Genomic DNA, 20,560 nt, shown 5'->3' on the forward strand with positions numbered 1-20,560 from the left:
CCATTCGTCCCTCCATTCACGCCTGTCGCGACACCACTGGAGGCGGGCTGCACGATGTTGGGGCGTGAGCGGAAGACGGCCTAACGGTGTGCGGGACCGTAGCCCAGCTTCATGGAGACGGTTGCGAATGGTCCTCGCCGATACCCCAGGAGCAACAGTGTCCCTAATTTGCTGGGAAGTGGCGGTGCGGTCCCCTACGGCACTGCGTAGGATCCTACGGTCTTGGCGTGCATCCGTGCGTCGCTGCGGTCCGGTCCCAGGTCGACGGGCACGTGCACCTTCCGCCGACCACTGCCGACAACATCGATGTACTGTGGAGACCTCACGCCCCACGTGTTGAGCAATTCGGCGGTACGTCCACCCGGCCTCCCGCATGCCCACTATACGCCCTCGCTCAAAGTCCGTCAACTGCACATACGGTTCACGTCCACGCTGTCGCGGCATGCTACCAGTGTTAAAGACTGCGATGGAGCTCCGTATGCCACGGCAAACTGGCTGACACTGACGGCGGCGGTGCACAAATGCTGCGCAGCAAGCGCCATTCGACGGCCAACACCGCGGTTCCTGGTGTGTCCGCTGTGCTGTGCGTGTGATCATTGCTTGTACAGCCCTCTCGCAGTGTCCGGAGCAAGTATGGTGGGTCTGACACACCGGTGTCAATGTGTTCTTTTTTCCATTTCCAGGAGTGTATATATATATATATATATATATACTTTCAGGAAACATTCCTCACACACAAAGAAAGAAAATATGTTATGTGGACATGTGTCTGGAAACGCTTACTTTCCATGTTAGAGCTCATTTTATTACTTCTCTTCAAATCACATTAATCGTGGAATGGAAACACACAGCAACAGAACGTACCAGAGTCACTTCAAACACTTTATTACATGAAATGTTCAAAATGTCCTCCGTTAGCGAGGATACATGCATCCACCCTCCGTCGCATGGAATCCCTGATACCCTGGAGAACGGCGTATTGTATCACAGCCGTCCACAATACGAGCACGAAGAGTCTCTACATTTGGTACCGGGATTGCGTAGACAAGAGCTTGCAAATGCCCCCATAAATAAAAGTCAAGAGGGTTGAGGTCAGGAGAGCGTGGAGGCCATGGAATTGGTCCGCCTCTACCAATCCATCGGCCACCGAATCTGTTGTTGAGAAGCGTACGAACACTTGGACTGAAATGTGCAGGAGCTCAATCGTGCATGAACCACATGTTGTGTCGTACTTGTAAAGGCACATGTTCTAGCAGCACAGGTAGAGTATCCCGTATGAAATCATGATAACGTGCTCCATTGAGCTTAGGTGGAAGAACATGGGGCCCAATCAAGACAGCACCAACAATGCCTGCCCAAACGTTTACAGAAAATCTGTGTTGATGATGTGATTGCACAATAGCGTGCGGATTCTCGTCAGCCCACACATGTTGATTGTGAAAATTTACAATTTGATCACGTTGGAATGAAGCCTCATCCGTAAAGAGAACATTTGCACTGAAATGAGGATTGACACATTGTTGGATGAACCATTCGCAGAAGTGTACCCGTGGAAGCCAATCAGCTGCTGATAGTGCCTGCACACGTTGTACATGGTACGGAAACAACTGGTTCTCCCGTAGCACTCTGCATACAGTGACGTGGCCAACGTTACCTTGTACAGCAGCAACTTCTCTGACGCTGACATTAGGGTTATCGTCAACTGCACGAAGAATTGCCTCGTTCATTGCAGGTGTCCTTGTCGTTCTAGGTCTTCCCCAGTCGCGAGTCATAGACTGGAATGTTCCGTGCGCCCTAAGACGCCGATCAATTGCTTCGAACGTCTTCCTGTCGGGACACCTTCGTTCTGGAAATCTGTCTCGATACAAACGTACCGCGCCACGGCTATTGCCCCGTGCTAAACCATACATCAAATGGGCATCTGCCAACTCCGCATTTGTAAACATTGCACTGACTGCAAAACCACGTTCGTGATGAACACTAACCTGTTGATGCTACGTACTGATGTGCTTGATGCTAGTACTGTAGAGCAATGAGTCGCATGTCAACACAAGCACCGAAGTCAACATTACCTTCCTTCAATTGGGCCAACTGGCGGTGAATCGAGGAAGTACAGTACATACTGACGAAACTAAAATGAGCTCTAACATGGAAATTAAGCGTTTCCGGACACATGTCCACATAACACCTTTTCTATATTTGTGTGTGAGAAATGTTTCCTGAAAGTTTGGCTGTACCTTTTTGTAACACCCTGTATAGAGTAAAGTGTCCTTTTTTGGCTGAGAGAGGAAGGTTGGGTGGTCTCTCTTGTCCGTCGGGAAGACAGGGAGAGTTAGTAGCGAGGCGCCACTCAAAACACACGGTCGAGTAACCGGGGCGGCTCTAAAATAACGGTCGCCAATCAATATTTAAACTGTTAAACAAGATATAAAGTGAAGTATTAGTTATCAGAACGCCACGTGTCGTGAGCAGTGTCTATCAAGGATATGGAAAGGGAGAACTGTGTTAATGTGTTGTGAAGTGTTGAATATCACGGCGTAGCCCACAGCCGCCATATTGCAAATTCTGTGACGTGTGTGTCGAAGTAATTTCCTTATTAAAACGAGTATAGTACACACGTTGTTAGTATAGTTCACACGTTGTTAACAATTAACAACTGGCATCCATAAAGACTCCACTTCAGCAGGATCCCAACTTACATGAAACTTGGCGTCTGAGCGCTACTACTGTGCGACGAGGTACTATCGAAGCAGCCAGACACCAGGTTAGTGGTACAGAAACCAGACAACGAAGGCAGAGTCGCTTCCTTCTCGCTACAATGCCACTGAGGGCATTGTAATATCCACCCCAAATCCTGCGTCATGGTTCAAATGGCTCCAAGCACTATGAGACTCAACATCTGAGGTCATCAGTCCTCTGGACTTAGAACTACTTAAACCTAACTAACCGAAGGACATCACACACATCCATGCCCGAGGCAGGATCGAACCTGCGACCGTAGCAGCAGCGAGATTCCGGACTGAAGCGCCTAGAACTGCTCGGCAACAGCGGCCGGCAATCCTGCATCATATCCGTGACAATTTGAGCGGTAGGTGGTATCACAGCGATACAACTAACTGTTACAAATCGGTTACAAGGACGACTCTGAGCCCGACGCCCTGTAGCGTGCATTCCACTGACCCCAAACCACCGCCATTTGCGACTTCGGTGGTGTCAAGTGAGAGCTCACTGGAGGGCAGGATGAACGTCTGTTGCGTGTTCTGATGAAAGCTCATTCTGTCTCGGTGCCTGTGATGGGCGGGTGTTGGTTACTAGGAGGCCAGTTGAGGAATTTCACCCAATCTGTCTGCGTGCTACCTTTGGAACGGCTAATTCTCAAATTTCAAGGCGATTAGACTTCAGTGGACTGCGTGAAAAGTGTGATGAATGCGGTTTACATTTTGAACAAGCACAAGGGATACCATCTCAATATAAGCGAATAAGTCAAGTATTATTCGCAATTTATTTATATTTTTGTTTACTTTGATAGTACTGTCGTTTTACGTTGATGACGCATGCTTTGTTTGTTGTTATATCTTTGTAATTTTCAAGCTGCTAGGTTAGTTTCGTTATCGCTGCCGTGCTGTTAATCATGGCTGCTCCGCTGTATATTTGCACCAAAGAAGAGCAACGTTCAGTGATCGGTATCTTTTGTGTGTGTGTGTGTGTGTGTGTGTGTGTGTGTGTGTGTGTGTGTGTGGTCGGAAGGCGTATCAGGGCCCGAAACTCATCGAAGACTTTCGGTACAGTGCGGTAATAGTGTTTTGCCACAACGGTGTGTCTACGAATGTATCGAAAAATTCCGAAATGATCGCACAAGTGTTACGCTCGATGAAGGAGCCAGACGACGGTTTACCGCCACAAATGAGAACACCATTGAGCGTTCACGTGAAATGACTCTTTTAGAAAGAGCTTAAATACTGACGAGGCGGCACATCGTCTCTAAACTAGTCACGGTTCTGCCTACGATATCATCCACAATAGACTTGTGTTTCATAAAGTTTGTGCAAGATAGTTCCCAAAACAACTCACATAGTTGCATAAACAAACGCCCTAGGATATCTGCAAAAAACATTTTGATCGCTATGGTAACGAAAGGTACAACGTCTTAGACAGGATCATTACTGGCGACGAAACATGAATCCATCGTTACGAGCCGGAGAGTAAACTGAAGAGTATGGAATGGAAACATCCAAATTCGCCGTGCAAGAAATACTTCAAGACCCAACGGTACGCAGGAAAATTGATACTTACGGTTGTTTGGGACGCTCAAGGCCCAGTACTGGAACATTACGGGTAAAGGGGCACAATAATAAACAGAGCAAATTACAGTGAGATGCTTACTGCCAAGCTAAAGCCTGCAATTCGAAGCAAACGCTGAGCATTGCTGTCAAAAGGTTTTGTGTTGTTGCACGACAATTCCCGTCCGCATACTGCTGCCCACAGTGCTGAAACGCTGCAGAAACCCAAATTTGAACTACTGGATCATCCGCCATGTAGTCCTGATCTTGCCTCTATTGACTATCACTTGTTTGATCCACTCAAATAGGCATTAAAGGGGCCGTCGATTTGCCTCGGACGAAGCAGTGAAAGAAGCGGTGTATTCCTGGCTCGCAGCTCAACCGAGAACTTTCTTTTATGAGGGCATCAGGAACCTCGTACAACGATGGACCAAGTGCGTTGAAACGCAAGGAGACTATGTCGAAAAATGGTGTTCTTGTAAGTTTCCTGTTTGATTACAATAAAATTTTACAACCACTTTGCGGATGATAATTGACTTACCCTCGTACAAAAGGCAATGTCGTGACTGACCGACTGACCTACCATCACCCAGCCCGAACCGCTAAGGATAGAAACTTGAAATTTCGAGAAGATTAGGATCTTACACTGTAAGATTTGTTTATCAATGGATTTTTCGAAACTCCAACCCTAAGAGGGTGAAATAGAGGACAAAGAATTTTTTTCTGAAGAATGTCACTGTTAAGGCGAGTTTCAAACGAGACCTACGAAAATTGGTGTTTGGTTTCTCTGTCAGAAATAAAGATATACGTGTTTCAGCATTTTTGCAAATTGAAGTCAACGGGGGTTAAATAGCGCGTGAAAGCTTTTTTTAAAATATTCATTATAAAAAACTGGTAAGGAAGTTTAAAGCTACACCAATGAAGGTTGTTACTTGACTTCTCGGTTATCAATACAAAAAATACGTGTTTCACTGTTTTTGAATGTTGAACCCCAAAGGGGATGAAATAGAGGCTGAGGTATTTTATGAGTGTATTTTATTATGAAAGTGTTTTAAAGCTAAATCGATGACATATTTAAGTTTGGATTCTCAGTTAGAAAATTAAAAAAGGCATGTTTCACTGTTTTGGGAAATTCAACCGCTGCAGGGATGAAGGTGGGGAGGGAAGTTTTTATGGAAATACTTCATTGTGCAAGAACTTTTGAGGCTAACTATGTGAATATTTGTATTTGGCTTCGCTGTTTGAAGTAAAATGTACGCACTTCACTGTCTTCGGAAATTCAACGCGTAAGGAGTGAAAAGTTTTATGAAAATATTTCATTGCGAAAGAATTTTTAAAAATAAATCTTTGAAAACTAGTGCTTGGCCTAAGGGGGTAAAATAGGGTGAGACTGATTCACAAACTCACCGTCATCCAACCCAAACCGTTAAGGGTAGAAACTTGAAGTTTGCAGAGGGTGTGGATCTTATACCGTCAACATCGTTTAAGAAGAGATTGTCCGAAATTTCACTCCTAAGGGGATGAAATGGGGGATGTAAGTCTTTTTGAAAGTACAATATGTCGTTGTTGTTGTTGTTGTTGTTGTTGTGGTCTTCAGTCCTGAGACTGGTTTGATGCAGCTCTCCAAGCTACTCTATCCTATGTAAGCTGCTTCATCTCCCACTACGTACTGCAGCCTACATCCTTCTGAATCTGTTTAGTGTATTCATCTCTTGGTCTCCCTCTACGATTTTTACCCTCCACGCTGCCCTCCAATACTAAATTGGTGATCCCTTGATGCCTCAGAACATATCCTACCAACCGACCCCTTCTTCTAGTCAAGTTGTGCCACAAATTCCTCTACTCCCCAATTCTGTTCAATACATCCTCGTTAGTTATGTGATCTACCCATCTAATCTTCAGCATTCTTCTGTAGCACCACATTTCGAAAGATTCTATTCTCTTCTTGTCCAAACTATTTATCGTCCATGTTGCACTTCCATACGTGGCTACACTCCATACAAATACTTTCAGAAACGACTTCCTGACACTTAAATCTATACTCGATGTTAACAAATTTCTCTTCTTCAGAAACACTTTCCTTGCCATTGAGAGTCTACATTTTATATCCTCTCTACATCGACCATCATCAGTTATTATGCTTCCCAAATAGCAAAACACATCTACTACTTTAAGTGTCTCATTTCCTAATTTAATTCCCTCAGCATCACCCGACTTAATTCGACTACATTCCATTACCCTCCTTTTGCTTTCGTTGATGTTCATCTTATATCCTTCTTCCAAGACACTGTCCATTCCATTCAACTGCTCTTCCAAGTCCTTTGCTGTCTCTGACAGAATTACAATGTCATCGGCGAACCTCAAAGTTTTTATTTCTTCTCCATGAATTTTAATACCTACTCCGAATTTTTCTTTTGTTTCCTTTACTGCTTGCTCAATATACAGATTGAACAACATCGGGGAGAGGCTACAACCCTGTCTTACTCCCTTCCCAACCACTGCTTCCCTCTCATGTCCCTCGACTCTTATAACTGCCATCTGGTTTCTGTACAAATTGTAAATAGCACCTCGCTCTCTCTATTTTACCCCTGCCACCTTCAGTATTTGAAAGAGAGTATTCCAGTCAACATTGTCAAAAGCTTCCTCTAAGTCTACAAATACTAGAAATCTATTGCCTGACGTATTCCAACATTTCTACGGAATCCAAACTGATCATCCCCGAGGTCAGCTTCCACCAGTTTTTCCATTCGTCTGTAAAGAATTCGCGTTAGTATTTTGCAGCCGTGACTTATTAAACTGATAGTTCGGTAATTTTCACATCTGTCAACACCTGCTTTCTTTGGAATTGGAATTATTATATTCTTCTTGAAGTCTGAGGATATTTCGCCTGTCTCATACATCTTGCTCACCAAATGGTAGAGTTTTGTCAGGACTGGCTCTCCCAAGGCCGTCAGTAGTTCTAATGGAATGATGTCTACTCCCGGGGCCTTGTTTCGACTCAGTCTTTCAGTGCTCTGTCAAACTCTTCACGCAGTGTTGTATCTCCCATTTCGTCTTCATCTACATTCTCTTACATTTCCAGATTATTGTCCTCAAGTACGTCGCCCTTGTATAGACCCTCTATTTACTCCTTCCACCTTTCTGCTTTCCCTTCTTTGCTTAGAACTGGGTTTCCATCTGAGCTCTTGATATTCATACAAGTGGTTCTCTTTTCTCCAAAGGTCTCTTTAATTTTCCTGTAGGCAGTATCTATCTTACACTTGGTGAGATAAGCCTCTATATCCTTACATTTGTCCTCTAGCTATCCCTGCTTAGCCATTTTGCACTTCCTGTCGATCTCATTTTTGAGACGTTTGTATTCTTTTTTGCCTGCTTCATTTACTGCATTTTTATATTTTCTCCTTTCATCAATTAAATTCACTATTTCTTCTGTTACCCAATGATTTGTACTAGCCCTCGTATTTTTACCTACTTGATCTGCTGCTGCCTTCACTACTTCGTCCCTCAAAGATACCCATTCTTCTTCAATTGTATTTCTTTCCCCCAATCTTGTGAATTGTTCCCTTATGCTCTCCCTGAAACTCTGTACAACCTCTGGTTTAGTCAGTTTATTCAGGTCCCATCTCCTTAAATTCCCACTTTTTTGCGGTTTCTTCCGTTTTAATCTACAGTTCATAACCAATAGATTGTGGTCAAAGTCCACATCTGCCCCTGGAAGTGTCTTACAGTTTTAAACTTGGTTCCTAAATCTCTGTCTTACCATTATATAATCTATCTGGTACATTCTAGTATCTCCAGGCTTCTTCCATGTATACAACCTTCTTTCATGATTCTTGAGCCAAGTGTTAGCTATGATTAAGTCGTTATTAAGGGAAATTTGAAGCTAGAACTACGATAACCGGTGTTTGGTTTCTCAGTCAGAAAATAAAAAAAATACCTGTTTCAGCATTTTTGGAAATTCAATCACTAAGGGGGTAAGATAGCGGGTGAAAGTTTTTTTGAAAATAAACTGTTCCTAAAGAACTACTAAAGTATTTTTATGGATACAGTTATGCCAACTGCAATTTAACTTCTCGGTAAGAAATAAGAAAATAGCTGTTTCAGTGTTTCTGGAAATTCAACCGCTAAGGGACTGCAGTAGAGGATGAAATTTTTTAATAAAATATTACGTCACATTAAAATAATTCTAAAGCTAAATTTACGAAAATTGATATTTCAGGTCTAGGCGAGATATAAAGAAATATTTCAATATTTGTTATGTGATCAAAGTTGCTGTGGAAATATCTCCATAAGAACGTAAAAGGAATGATTATTAAAAACTTTGATCCCCAGTTGTCGGACTCGATTGTTGGTCAGAAGTACATTCGGATAAGGTCATGCTTATAATGCCTTGATTAACGTGAAAAGCATAGAAAGTGTTGGAATTTGTGAACAACATAAAATTCAATTGAATAATAAAAGAAAGACATCTCTACATATCACACGGTCTACGTGAGCGAAACAACGGGCGCTGGGCTAGTCATAAATAAACAATCAGCATCTTTAAACTGCTGGTTCCAGCGTAGAATGCTTTGAGCTGTAGAAGATATAGTGACGTAGTCTAGACGAAATTCACGCCGCAAGGATGTAACTGAATTGTGTTGTGGGACAGTTTTTCCCACAGCTGTTATAAGATCTTATTAATAACCCACTATTCAAATTAGACAACCAAGTGATTTTATAACGGGTAACAACCAGTGCGTGAAGGCATGCATGTAACTGAAACAAACAGCAATGGTTGTGAATTTAGTAAGTACTTCTTCGTTTCATTTCTATTCAATATGGATAACTACGTAAAAATTTTCCTTGAGTCAAGTCCGCTAGCTGACTGCGATAAAGTGAGGGCCGTAGGGATTGAACAGCAATCTGGTCATAAACTGTTTTTCGCTAAAAGGCAGTGTCCCTGGTAGGTACGCACTGGGTGTTGGGCGCTGTTTAGAGTGGAGTTCAACACACCGGTGATTCCGTATCACGGGGGAGGAGGCCGAACTCTCAACTCAACATTGTGAGAAGTAGCGAAAGGTACGCTTTCTAAGAAGATAGGGGTTTGTAAGGGGATGGGAAAACATGAATACACGGGACAAGAGACTCTGCTGGACTCAAAGGAGTTTAGCAGTAACTGACGCTTTAGTTTTGTAATGGACCCCATGATTGGCTTACCAAAATTAGTATTGGGGAAGGGAAGAGAATCGTGAGTGTCTGCGTGCAGCTGGAACCAACCCCTTGGTGATAGAGAATTTCTGTTTTCTACCCCACTCTAAAGAGAAATGTTTGTTACTGGTAAGTCACCGAAGATTGTTCAAGAAGAGGGAGATTGTTAATGTTTTTACGAATTTTTCATTGGGCGAAACTCGGAAGATCCACAGTAGATGCCTAAAGGGAATCCAGTGCTGGCAGAACCAGGAAAACTTTTAGAAGGCATAAAGGAATTTGCTCTTAGAGCTCCAAAGAGGGAACACTTCATCTTCGTCTGCGCTTCCAGCATCCAATTCTTAGCTGATGGTCGTTTTGCGGCTCTGTCTCAGAGCTGATCACAGACACTGGGGCTGAACTTTCCCACTGCATCCATTCTCTACGTTTGAATTCCAGAACGATTGCGAGCATTTGCAAAATTTGGGCACAACATGACAAGGCTGATGCGAAGTCGTTCATTCCTAATTAAAGTTTTGCTTTTCTGAATTAATTCACGCACTCAGCTAATGAACACAATATGAGCGTAAGCAAGGAAACTAGTGTCCATACGTACTTTTCTGGTTCTTTTCGTTTATATGTTAGTTACTTTGCAGTCACTGGCAGTTTACGTGGAACAGCTAAATGCACGTCATGGTTATTATTTCCTTTCCAACTCCACCCACCAACGCTAAGGTATCGTCGCGAATGTTTACTAATGCATGTGACCCACTGTCAGTTAATAACTACTGTTAAGGGCTTGGTCTCGTCAAGTTCTTTTTCTAGCAATAGAAAGGACGTTATGTTTCATTCCGTAACTAGAAGGAATCCGTACTCATCTTTTCTTTGTGGTGTCTAGTATCCATGTTATTTGTGTCATTGGGCCACTCCTATTTCAATTCAGATGTCTCATACATTTACCCTGGCGCAACCTTTTTCATTATTCACATGATATTATGGAGAGGTGTCAGATTACCAAAAAAGTTACTGGGTTCAGGTCTTCATAGAATTACAGGGATGTGCTTAAAGCTCAACGGTATCCTCACAACTACACCTCCTGAAACACAGACCGCAAAACACCTTCTTTTCCATCTCGACCCGACGCTCTTTATTAATGAAGAGCAGGAGAGTGAGCTAGCTGCGCCAGAAACATCGAGACCAGAAACCAAACCAACCAGAATCTTACAACTGGCGATAAGATAAACTTTTGACTTCGTTGTGTGTGTTGAAACTCACACCAAATTTCTATATTCATTCAAGCAGAAGATACAATCTTGTGAAATTGGATGACTTCTTTAAAACATTTTGTATCACAAGCAGACCGCGGAGGGCAGTTCATTAACATGATACATATAACAGCCAACCGTAATGAGCATCAGGAAATATTTCTGAAACCAGTGTACTCTTATATTTCGCTTGTATGCTAATGTTAACGAACTCTCCTCTCGTTCTACATCTGAAATGCTATGTCGACTTAATGATGAACTACTATTGAAGCTGATTGATAAGAAATGTAACTGACGTAGCAGACTTTGTCCTTTGGAAGATATCGGTGCTGAATTAGAGAAGATAATTCTGAATACACGACAACATTCTTCTTCTGCTGCACTAGAGTGATTAGGTAGTAGTCCGTTCCTACTGCACACTTGGTCCTACCGCCCTGCATTTCTCCTACCTTTTTTGGATTATTTTATTTATTTACTCATTTGGCTTTAGCGTGACGAAATTTGACCACAACACAGCATTTGTTGCCATTGGTGCTCTGGCTGACAAAGTTTACATACGCGTCTTAGATTAACAGAGATCTCTTTCGCACTACACTTTGACAGTTGTTTTATAACCTTGGACTAATTCCCTTAAAGAACTCATACAAATCATAACAGATATCTGGCAGACATCAAAAGTTCCAGTGGACTGGAAATGCGCCTCAATACACCCAGTGCACAAAAAGGTGACAAAACGAATTGAAATTAGTCCCGAGGAACCTCCCTTCTGCAAGATACACACAAAGTTCTGTCAACATCCCTCCATCAAAGAGTTCAGGAGTAAATCGATTACAGAATTGGTGAATACTTCCGGCTTCCTTATTAGCTGAAACTGTATAGAACAAATACTCAGTTTAAAAACAACGCTAAAACACAAAGCGCGCACAAACATCTGGATCATAAGTTGCTTTGTTTACTTGAAGAAAGCGTATGATTCAAGTGATGTTCGGTTCCTTTTTGTCATCCTCGAAGAACAAGGACTCACCCCGAAAATTCTAAACCTCATCAGACAAACAGGATCCAACATCACCTCCAACGTGCAGTTCATGAGAGAGGTGACAGAAACATTTCTGATCAAAACAGATGTTCGGCATGGTGACGGCCTACGTCCTACCCTCTTCAATCTGGTTTTAGAAAAGTCACCCGAGAGTGGGGAAAAGAACTTAAAAAAACCAAAACTATTAGAAACCAATACATCTTAGGAGACCTAAAAATGACATCCAGATTACTTGCCTAGCTTCCACAGGCTCTCTGGCAGTACCAGTAGACGATGAGACGACAACAACTACGCGGATATAAACTCTAAAGGAATTAGCTGAGGGAATTCATCTTCAAATGATCTACCAAAAAACCAAATACGTCTCCTCAAAAAATCCTACTCAAAAACGAATAAAATATGGACAAAATTTGGATATATCGAGAGAGTTCCACTCTTCAAGTATTTCGACGAAATCCTTGAACCTACACCGGGAGACAAAATGACCCAGGAAATTCGATGCAAGAGCTTAGGAGAGCTTACCGTAAAATTTACAATGCCTACAGGAAAAACATTTTTCCGTACACTGGAAAGAAAGGCGCGATAACGCAGTTGTCAAGTGTACACTTCGCTTACACTCCACAGAAAGCTGATCTGTGAGATATAGAAAGATTCTCGGCCTCAAAACAATAGAAGATGGATACAGACTGCAGTCCCGAAAAACAACCGTAAAAACTATATAATAACGCCGCACACATCAGAAAAAAGAATGGAATTTTATGGGCATACCCACAGATTTCCAACAGCAACACTTAGCAACAAAACTGCAAAGTACATATTGCACAATGCGCAAAGAACTCAGAACCATACCCTTGACACAGCTGGTCAAAAAGGATTTAGATTAGTGTCGCACACCGTACAGTGACATTGATGTGATCACAGTCCCTGTTCGACGTTAACGTGCAATATCCGCTCACGGATGGCAAGTGGCAGCACTAGCAGTGCAGGTTACATAAATCGTGTCGGATGGACGCGGAAAATAGTGTAATTGTTGCCGTGATAGAGATGCGGAGCGATTTATCAGTATCTAACGCCCAAAAGGGCATTATCATTGTCCAAGTGTGGAAAGGTTTCCGAAACGGCTAAGTTTGTAATCTGTTCGTGTGTCGCCGTGGTTAACGTTACCACGCAAGGGCCAAATTGCGGTATCTAAACCCCCCGGCAACTGTGGTGGGTCACGGGCCATAGGAGGCCGGGGTGAACGATGGCTGTGTACATGCGTACGAGCGTAGAGAAGAGCTACTGTTAAGCAACTGATCGGCCAGATAAACCAAGAGGCTACTAACAGTGCCTCCTCATTGACCGTTTAGCGAAGGTTACTGTGTATGGGCCTCTGCAGCAGGTGCTCGGTTCATCCAGCCAAGCTGGCCGTTTTTCATTTGCGACGGAGGCTGGAATTTACAACCCAGTACCGCTGTTGGAAGTACCCTACGCGGTGAGAGGTGGCCTTTTGAGGTGAACCACTTTCTGTGCTCCATTGGAAAAATGTTCGTTGGTTCGTACGGCGTAAGGCGTCTGAAAGCTAACATCCTGAAGCCAGCTGGACTGGTCAATGTTTTCGTGGCGTTCCCTGTGTGGTCTCGTTATCCTGGAAGACACAATGGATCAACACAAGTGTGCATCTACCTTGAAGACCTTGTCCACCCACATATATAGTTTGTTTTCTCCACGGCATTTGTCGGCAGCTCGTGGTCTAGTAGCTAGCGTTGCTGCCTCTGGATAACGGGGTCCCGGGTTCTATCCTCGGCCAGGTTGGGGATTTTCTCTGCCCGGGGACTTGGTGTTTCTGTTGTCCTCATCATTTCATCGTCATCATCATCATCATCATCATCATCATCATCATCATCATCATTCGTGAAAGTGGCTAGATTTGATAGCGTAAAACTTGGACTGTGTAGGAGTTGGGTCTTTGTACGAGCGTTGATGACCGCGCAGTTGAGCACCCTACGATCCGAACTTCATCTACCAGCAGGGCAGGGCAATGTGTCACACAGCTCACAGTGTATGAGTACGTGCGTGGTCTGAAGAGCACCAGGATGAGTTTACCGTACTCCCATGACCGCCAAACACCCAAATTTAAACCCAATCCAGAATCTGTGGGACTACGTTGACGAGCTGTTGCTTCGCGGTGCCTCAGTCGAGAAATCTAGCGCAGCTGGCCACGACGCTGGAGTCGATATGGCTCTGCATTGCTGTCGGTATCTTCTAGAACCTCTCTGACACTCTTCCTGCATGTCCCGTTCTGCAACTAAGTGTATATTCAGGCTTTTGACAGATTTTCACATTAATATGACTAGACAGTGCAGAAGTCGTTGAAGCACGTTCAATACATACTTACACACACACAAAAAAAAAAAAATATTTGCAAATGGTAACTACTGCCAGAGAGTGAAGTAACCATCGCATCAGGCAGGAGTGGTGTGATGAAAGAAAGAAGGTCCAGTCGCGCCCAATAATAGTAATAATAACAACAAAGATTGTTTATTACTTACCAAATGGAAATGTGAATTAACAAACGCTGGGTCGTAATCTGTAACAAAAAATCTTACTATTTTTAATCACTAGCCACATGTTTATAAATTGAAAATTTCATACAATACTGAGAAATGTATTATTGTTTAGCTAAATGCATAAATATATACGCCAATATTCAGTCACCAAAAATAAAAACGTATTTTATTTGCTATTTTATGTCCGGAATTTTTGTAACAAATTTTAATTTTAATTTGTTTAGATGCCTAAAAATGCGGATATGAGCTTCATTAGATACTATGAATCAGTATTTGTTAACTAGCATTTCCGTCTGATTAATAATAGCCTCGTGGACAGCCACGCACTTTAAGACGCTGCTTCCGGGATTCGGGGATGCGCGGCGGCCTTTGGTCGAGTCCGCCTGGCCTGGCGGATTAGCGACTTGGTTCGGTGTGCCGCACAGCCTGGATGCAGTCTTTAAGTTTTTAGGTAGGTTCCACATCTGACTGGGTGAATACTGAGCTGGTACCTGGTCCCCCCTCTCAGTCACACGATTCGCAAACATTTTGAAAACGTTCTTTCGCTTTCACATGGGATAGCACTCGACACAGACAGATGGGGTGCACAAATTCCGCCCGAGGGGCAGGTAAGAGGGAGGATGGGGGCAGGAGGGGCATCTGACAAACCTCTACCACTAACAATGCAACAAAAGGGCCAGGAAAGATGTGATTTATTTATTTATTCGTGTGGCTAGGGTCCCCCCGTCGGCCAGACCGTTCGCTGGGTGCAGGTCTTTCAGTTTGAGTTGTGATAAATGCAGTGTATTGATTGGCTGGTTGATTTGGGGGAGGAGACAAAACAGTGAAGTGATCGGTCCGTCGGATTAGGGAAGAATGGGGAAGGAAATCGACCTTGTCTTTCAAAGGAACCATCCCGGAATTTGCCTGAAGCGATTTAGGGATATCACGGAAAACCTAAAATCAGGATAGCCGGACGCGGGTTTGAACCGTCGTCCTCCCGAATGCGAGTCCATTGTGCTAACCACTGTGGCATCTCGCTCGGTGTACAGTTTGTAGATGAAATTTCAAAAAAAATACTGCTGCCTAGAATAGATCCAACGAGCTCGTGAATGCACTAGTGTTGAGTCAGTTTGGTACTGTCTTGAGTGCGATGGATCTTTAGTCATCACTTCCCCTCGTTATAGCCATCAACTTCCGTTGCAGTGCCCGCCAAGGTAGCGTGGCGGTGGCGCAACGAAGATATGAATGGATGTTAACGGCAGCCTCACTTAGCTTGTAGTCTCGCATGACAAGCACTTAAATGCACTTCCTGTGACTTAAGACTATCTTAGAGTAGCAGTATGAGTATAGCGGTGCCGCATCGACATAAAATACCTGGGTGCAAGTGGCGTAGTAACAATTTAGATTGGAGTTGCCCCAAGTCTGTAGGTAAGGTCCGGCAGATTACTACCTTCAAAGAATGTACCCGGTTCCGTGTGCAGCGATTTGGCTCCATTTTCAATTTCCAGCCTGTTGGCCGTTGGTAGCTGGCATAGGTTTCAGGAACTAATCTGAGCACCTTCGAGAAGTCTTTCCGTTGCACTCACAAAGGTGAGCATCGCTTGTGTTCGATGCATCGGCGTGGTCTACGGTATAATTAGATGCCAATGCTTTAGCCGAGCCAGATTCAACTACATACAGTTGCTTTAAGGTGTTTCTTGAAAAAGGGTCTCTCTTGCATTTGGTTTCAAGGAAGTATATTGTTGTAAACAGCGTGTTGCACAATCAACAGCTTTTACGCTACCTAATGTTCTAAACAAAAGAGAAAGGATTTCCATAATCTCAGTTAGTTTACTTTACTAGTTTTATTGTAAATCCTTTTAATACTTTTCTATAGAATTAGAATGGTTTTAATTCGTCAATGTTTCGATCTACTGCTTTAAACTTTTATTATTAGTCAAATACTGATTATTAATTTGTTTTTAAGTGGTTAATACCAAGATCGTTGTGTTCCATGTTTCTGCGTTACTAAATTAGAATTATTTTAACTCCCAAATGTTTCAAGAGGTTGCTGTAAATTTTGTGATCCTTGTTTTAGTCCTATTATCGAACTGTAGTTAATCATTTGCACCCATGGGCGGAGGCGAAGAAACAACTGCTATGATGAAAAATTTTATTGTTAAATTCAAGTATGTGCAAGAATCCCAATTAACGCCTTTCCTCAACCGTTTATTAATGCCAACCTTTAAAAAAGTTTCGCTAAGCTGGTTCAGTTTGTGTAAATGATGGAAGTTTTATGGTTTTTGATATTTCTTGTGAAGTTTCGTAAATTACGAATTCAGGTAAAGGTCGGTGAAACGTTTTTTGAAATTAAAAGTTCTTGCCTGGTACCTTTCTCTCACGCAAATCCTCGCTGGCAGTATCATCTGTTACGATACGCATTCAGATACCAGCGTTCCTTTTTTCTCTGAAGCAAATGGTTTGTAGTTAACAGCGTTCGGAAATCGTATAATATTGAAAGTTAATTTTTTTCTAGTGTTATTGGGAACTGTGTCGCACTGGTTTAGGAAACTCATGTCCAGGCACTGACATTCAAATCGTTGAAGTACAAAGGAAATTGAAGACGGTCACCCCATAACGTCCCCTTGACAGACGGTTCCTTTAAAAAGGCCACGAGAAGTTTATCCTCTAGCATTCCATGTGAGCTAGCTCTCCATTGCTGGTGACAGAGACCTCGACTGGAAGCTTAACCATCCATCCACGTTGTTAACGACCGAAAAGCTGTACCTGATGTAGCACATTTGCTCATTGTAGTCACGCTGCATAACGTAAATTAATTCAGTCAGAATTCCATCGGTAACACTGACCTTCCCGACCTTCATTACCGAATTTTCGCCCATTTATACATTTCTTGGTAGCTGACCAGTAAAGCACGCGCAGTCATTAAAACTCGGTGAGCGGCTTTAATTAAATGTTTCCATTAGCAATGTGAAACGCAGCAATATATATATGTGTGTGTGCATATATATATATCCGGCGATATATTTCGACATAATAAATTTACAGCTTTCCAAAACAAATACGACGCGTCATTACGCTGGACTGTCAGCGACCGATAATGTTTTAATGGCTGTCCAATGAGAGGGAGCGGCGCGTTATTATGAAGTTAGGCTGCCCGTAGCGCTGATTTATACATTTTGCGAGCCGGCAATCTATCTCGCGCAAAACGGACGATAATAGACGACCGCAGTTACCTCACTATCAAACACACGCGGCACCGCACACGCCGCCCGCTTTCATTCGTTTGATAAAAAGCTAAAGAGCAATTACACTCGCTCTTGCATGTGATGTGCGAGAGACAAGATGCGAGTCTTCCGCTCTGCTCCAGCACAGATACACCTCTCGCATGTCTAGCTCTCTGGACCACGTCGACAGCAGATATACGGAGTTTGCCAGGCACGCTCGGAAGGAGACTGGGAGCGTCGAATGACAGAGCTGAATTCAGCTGAGGAGAGAAACACAAAGTTACAGCACGGGCCGCAATGAATATACGAGATAAGAGAAAGACAATAGCGGCGTGCTTCTGCTTGCCGAGCTTTGCTGTTGTCTGCAGGATGGAAACTTCTGAACGAGTGATTAAGTACGATATCGCACAGCTGTCTGAAAGTACACCATAACTTCAGTCCGCATGATTAAAGCGCTGTTACAGACATCACAAACGAGAATATACTGAGTGTACCGAAATTAATTGCGGAAGCTGACACGACTTGAAATGCAGCGAGCAGTTGAAATTAGTCAATAGTATGGAACTAAACACTTCGTTTCAAACACATTGACTGCCTTGTTCTACAAGGCGATTAATGCATGACTGTCAGAAAAGTGGAAATAAAATAAAATATGAAACTGATAACATATATTAGCCTTCCGGAATTATGTGAAAGTATTTTAATTCACTTGATAGATCCCGGTCACAGAAATCGGTTAGGTTTTCATTTGACGTAAGAGCAGTAAACGAAGAGGAAACAGCAAAATCACTAAATGTAAACACGGGTCACGTGGAGACTACCACTTCCCCACTATAACTCAGACTATTTTGCGCACCACCCCCGGATCTACGATATTTTCGAACCGGGGCAATACTAAGATAGTGCCCCCCTAACCCCCCCCCCCCCCCCCCGCCCACGAGCGTTTGAGATACGACGTCCAAAAATTAAAAAAAAAGTCTGATTTTCAAAAAATGTTCAGTTTGTAGCGCACATCTTTCTAAAGAGTCTGATACATAATAAATATATGTTCGAGGAAATGTAAGGCACGTTATTTGGTCTTAAGTGTGCCAGAGTGCAGTGCCATCCCTCTTCACACAACATTCTTCTATCGCATGTCACTGTATTTCGCTCTGTGGAATTGAAACGTGTATATTTTATACTAGACACCATCAACCTATAATCAAGATAGTGTAAATTGAAATGTCCTGTTGTGCCTTTCTTGCTCCCAGTCGCCCAGTTTGACATCCTGCCCCCTCTTAAAAAAAACTCGCAATTAATACTGGATAGATTATATGTAAACGGTAGAACAAGAACTCTTCAGAAAATTTACACTCTTTATTGCTTGTTAGCTAAAAACTTACTGTTTTAGGTGATATAAAATTAAATATAGGATACATAAAACCAATAAAGACAAGAGACATGCTAGGCAGTATACATTTCTTCAACTCTTAGCTCCTAGCATTGTTTTCTCTCTTTTCTTGCTACAGCTTTACATGGCGTGCATTCCTTTCTGCGAAAGAATTTATTACCTCATCAAAGTTCGACAAACGTTATGCTACATGAAAAATCGACATATCGTTTTCTGATACTGCGTAAGCTGTTAATACAAATAGTGCCGAAGACTTGTGTGGTTCCTCGATCTGATTACGTCTATTTTGTCACTGTCTACTTGATAAAACAAAATAGGCCTTTCTAACACTGTAGAAATTGTAACACACACCAAATGAACAAGACTGTTTTGGTACAAATGGTCATTTTTATAACATGACAGAACATAATTCACGAAGACCAACATACAATGCCTATTAGGCCTACTACAAGCAAAAAGCTTTATGTTAGAAAACAGTTTCACAGTTCATTCATACGCTCCAGTTTCTTGAGCATGAGATCGAAAAGTAGTAGTAGGAGATTTTTATATAAATTTCGAATCGTTATATTCTTGCCTAATTTGTGTGATGTCCCCGTTTCTTCTCCTTCCTAGTGATAATTGAAGCAAACAATTTTGAAAAAACACGGCTCCGCTAACAAGCCGTTTGCGAGGTAGTTCCAGGTGTGTGATTTCGAATCGCCGCTGTCTTTAACGTGACGTACTGTCCTAGATAGAACAAATAAATTTGAAATGTAAACTCTTAGTAGCCGTCAAATTGGTCTCAAATATTATCCATGGCTCAAGTTTGGGGAAAAGGGTACATGCATAATCTGACATCGACACATTTATCTGATAATGCAGGCTGATGCAAAAGCCATGTCCCATAGGTCGAATTCTACATTCTTACCTTATTGTACAATGTCTGTGTCGATAATTTACGCTATACAATGTGCCACCTGACGTGCATGGATACACTGTATGAAGTGAAAGGTCAACCCAGACATTGTACAATATACACTCCTGGAAATTGAAATAAGAACACCGTGAATTCATTGTCCCAGGAAGGGGAAACTTTATTGACACATTCCTGGGGTCAGATACATCACATGATCACACTGACAGAACCACAGGCACATAGACACAGGCAACAGAGCATGCACAATGTCGGCACTATAACAGTGTATATCCGCCTTTCGCAGCAATGCAGGCTGCTATTCTCCCATGGAGACGATCGTAGAGATGCTGGATGTAGTCCTGTGGAACGGCTTGCCATGCCATTTCCACCTGGCGCCTCAGTTGGACCAGCGTTCGTGCTGGACGTGCAGACCGCGTGAGACGACGCTTCATCCAGTCCCAAACATGCTCAATGGGGGACAGATCCGGAGATCTTGCTGGCCAGGGTAGTTGACTTACACCTTCTAGAGCACGTTGGGTGGCACGGGATACATGCGGACGTGCATTGTCCTGTTGGAACAGCAAGTTCCCTTGCCGGTCTAGGAATGGTACAACGATGGGTTCGATGACGGTTTGCATGTACCGAGCACTATTCAGTGTCCCCTCGACGATCACCAGTGGTGTACGGCCAGTGTAGGAGATCGCTCCCCACACCATGATGCCGGGTGTTGGCCCTGTGTGCCTCGGTCGTATGCAGTCCTGATTGTGGCG

Source organism: Schistocerca serialis, chromosome 1 (genome assembly GCF_023864345.2).
Source record: "Schistocerca serialis cubense isolate TAMUIC-IGC-003099 chromosome 1, iqSchSeri2.2, whole genome shotgun sequence".
In the NCBI taxonomy this organism is placed as follows: Eukaryota; Metazoa; Arthropoda; class Insecta; order Orthoptera; family Acrididae; genus Schistocerca; species Schistocerca serialis.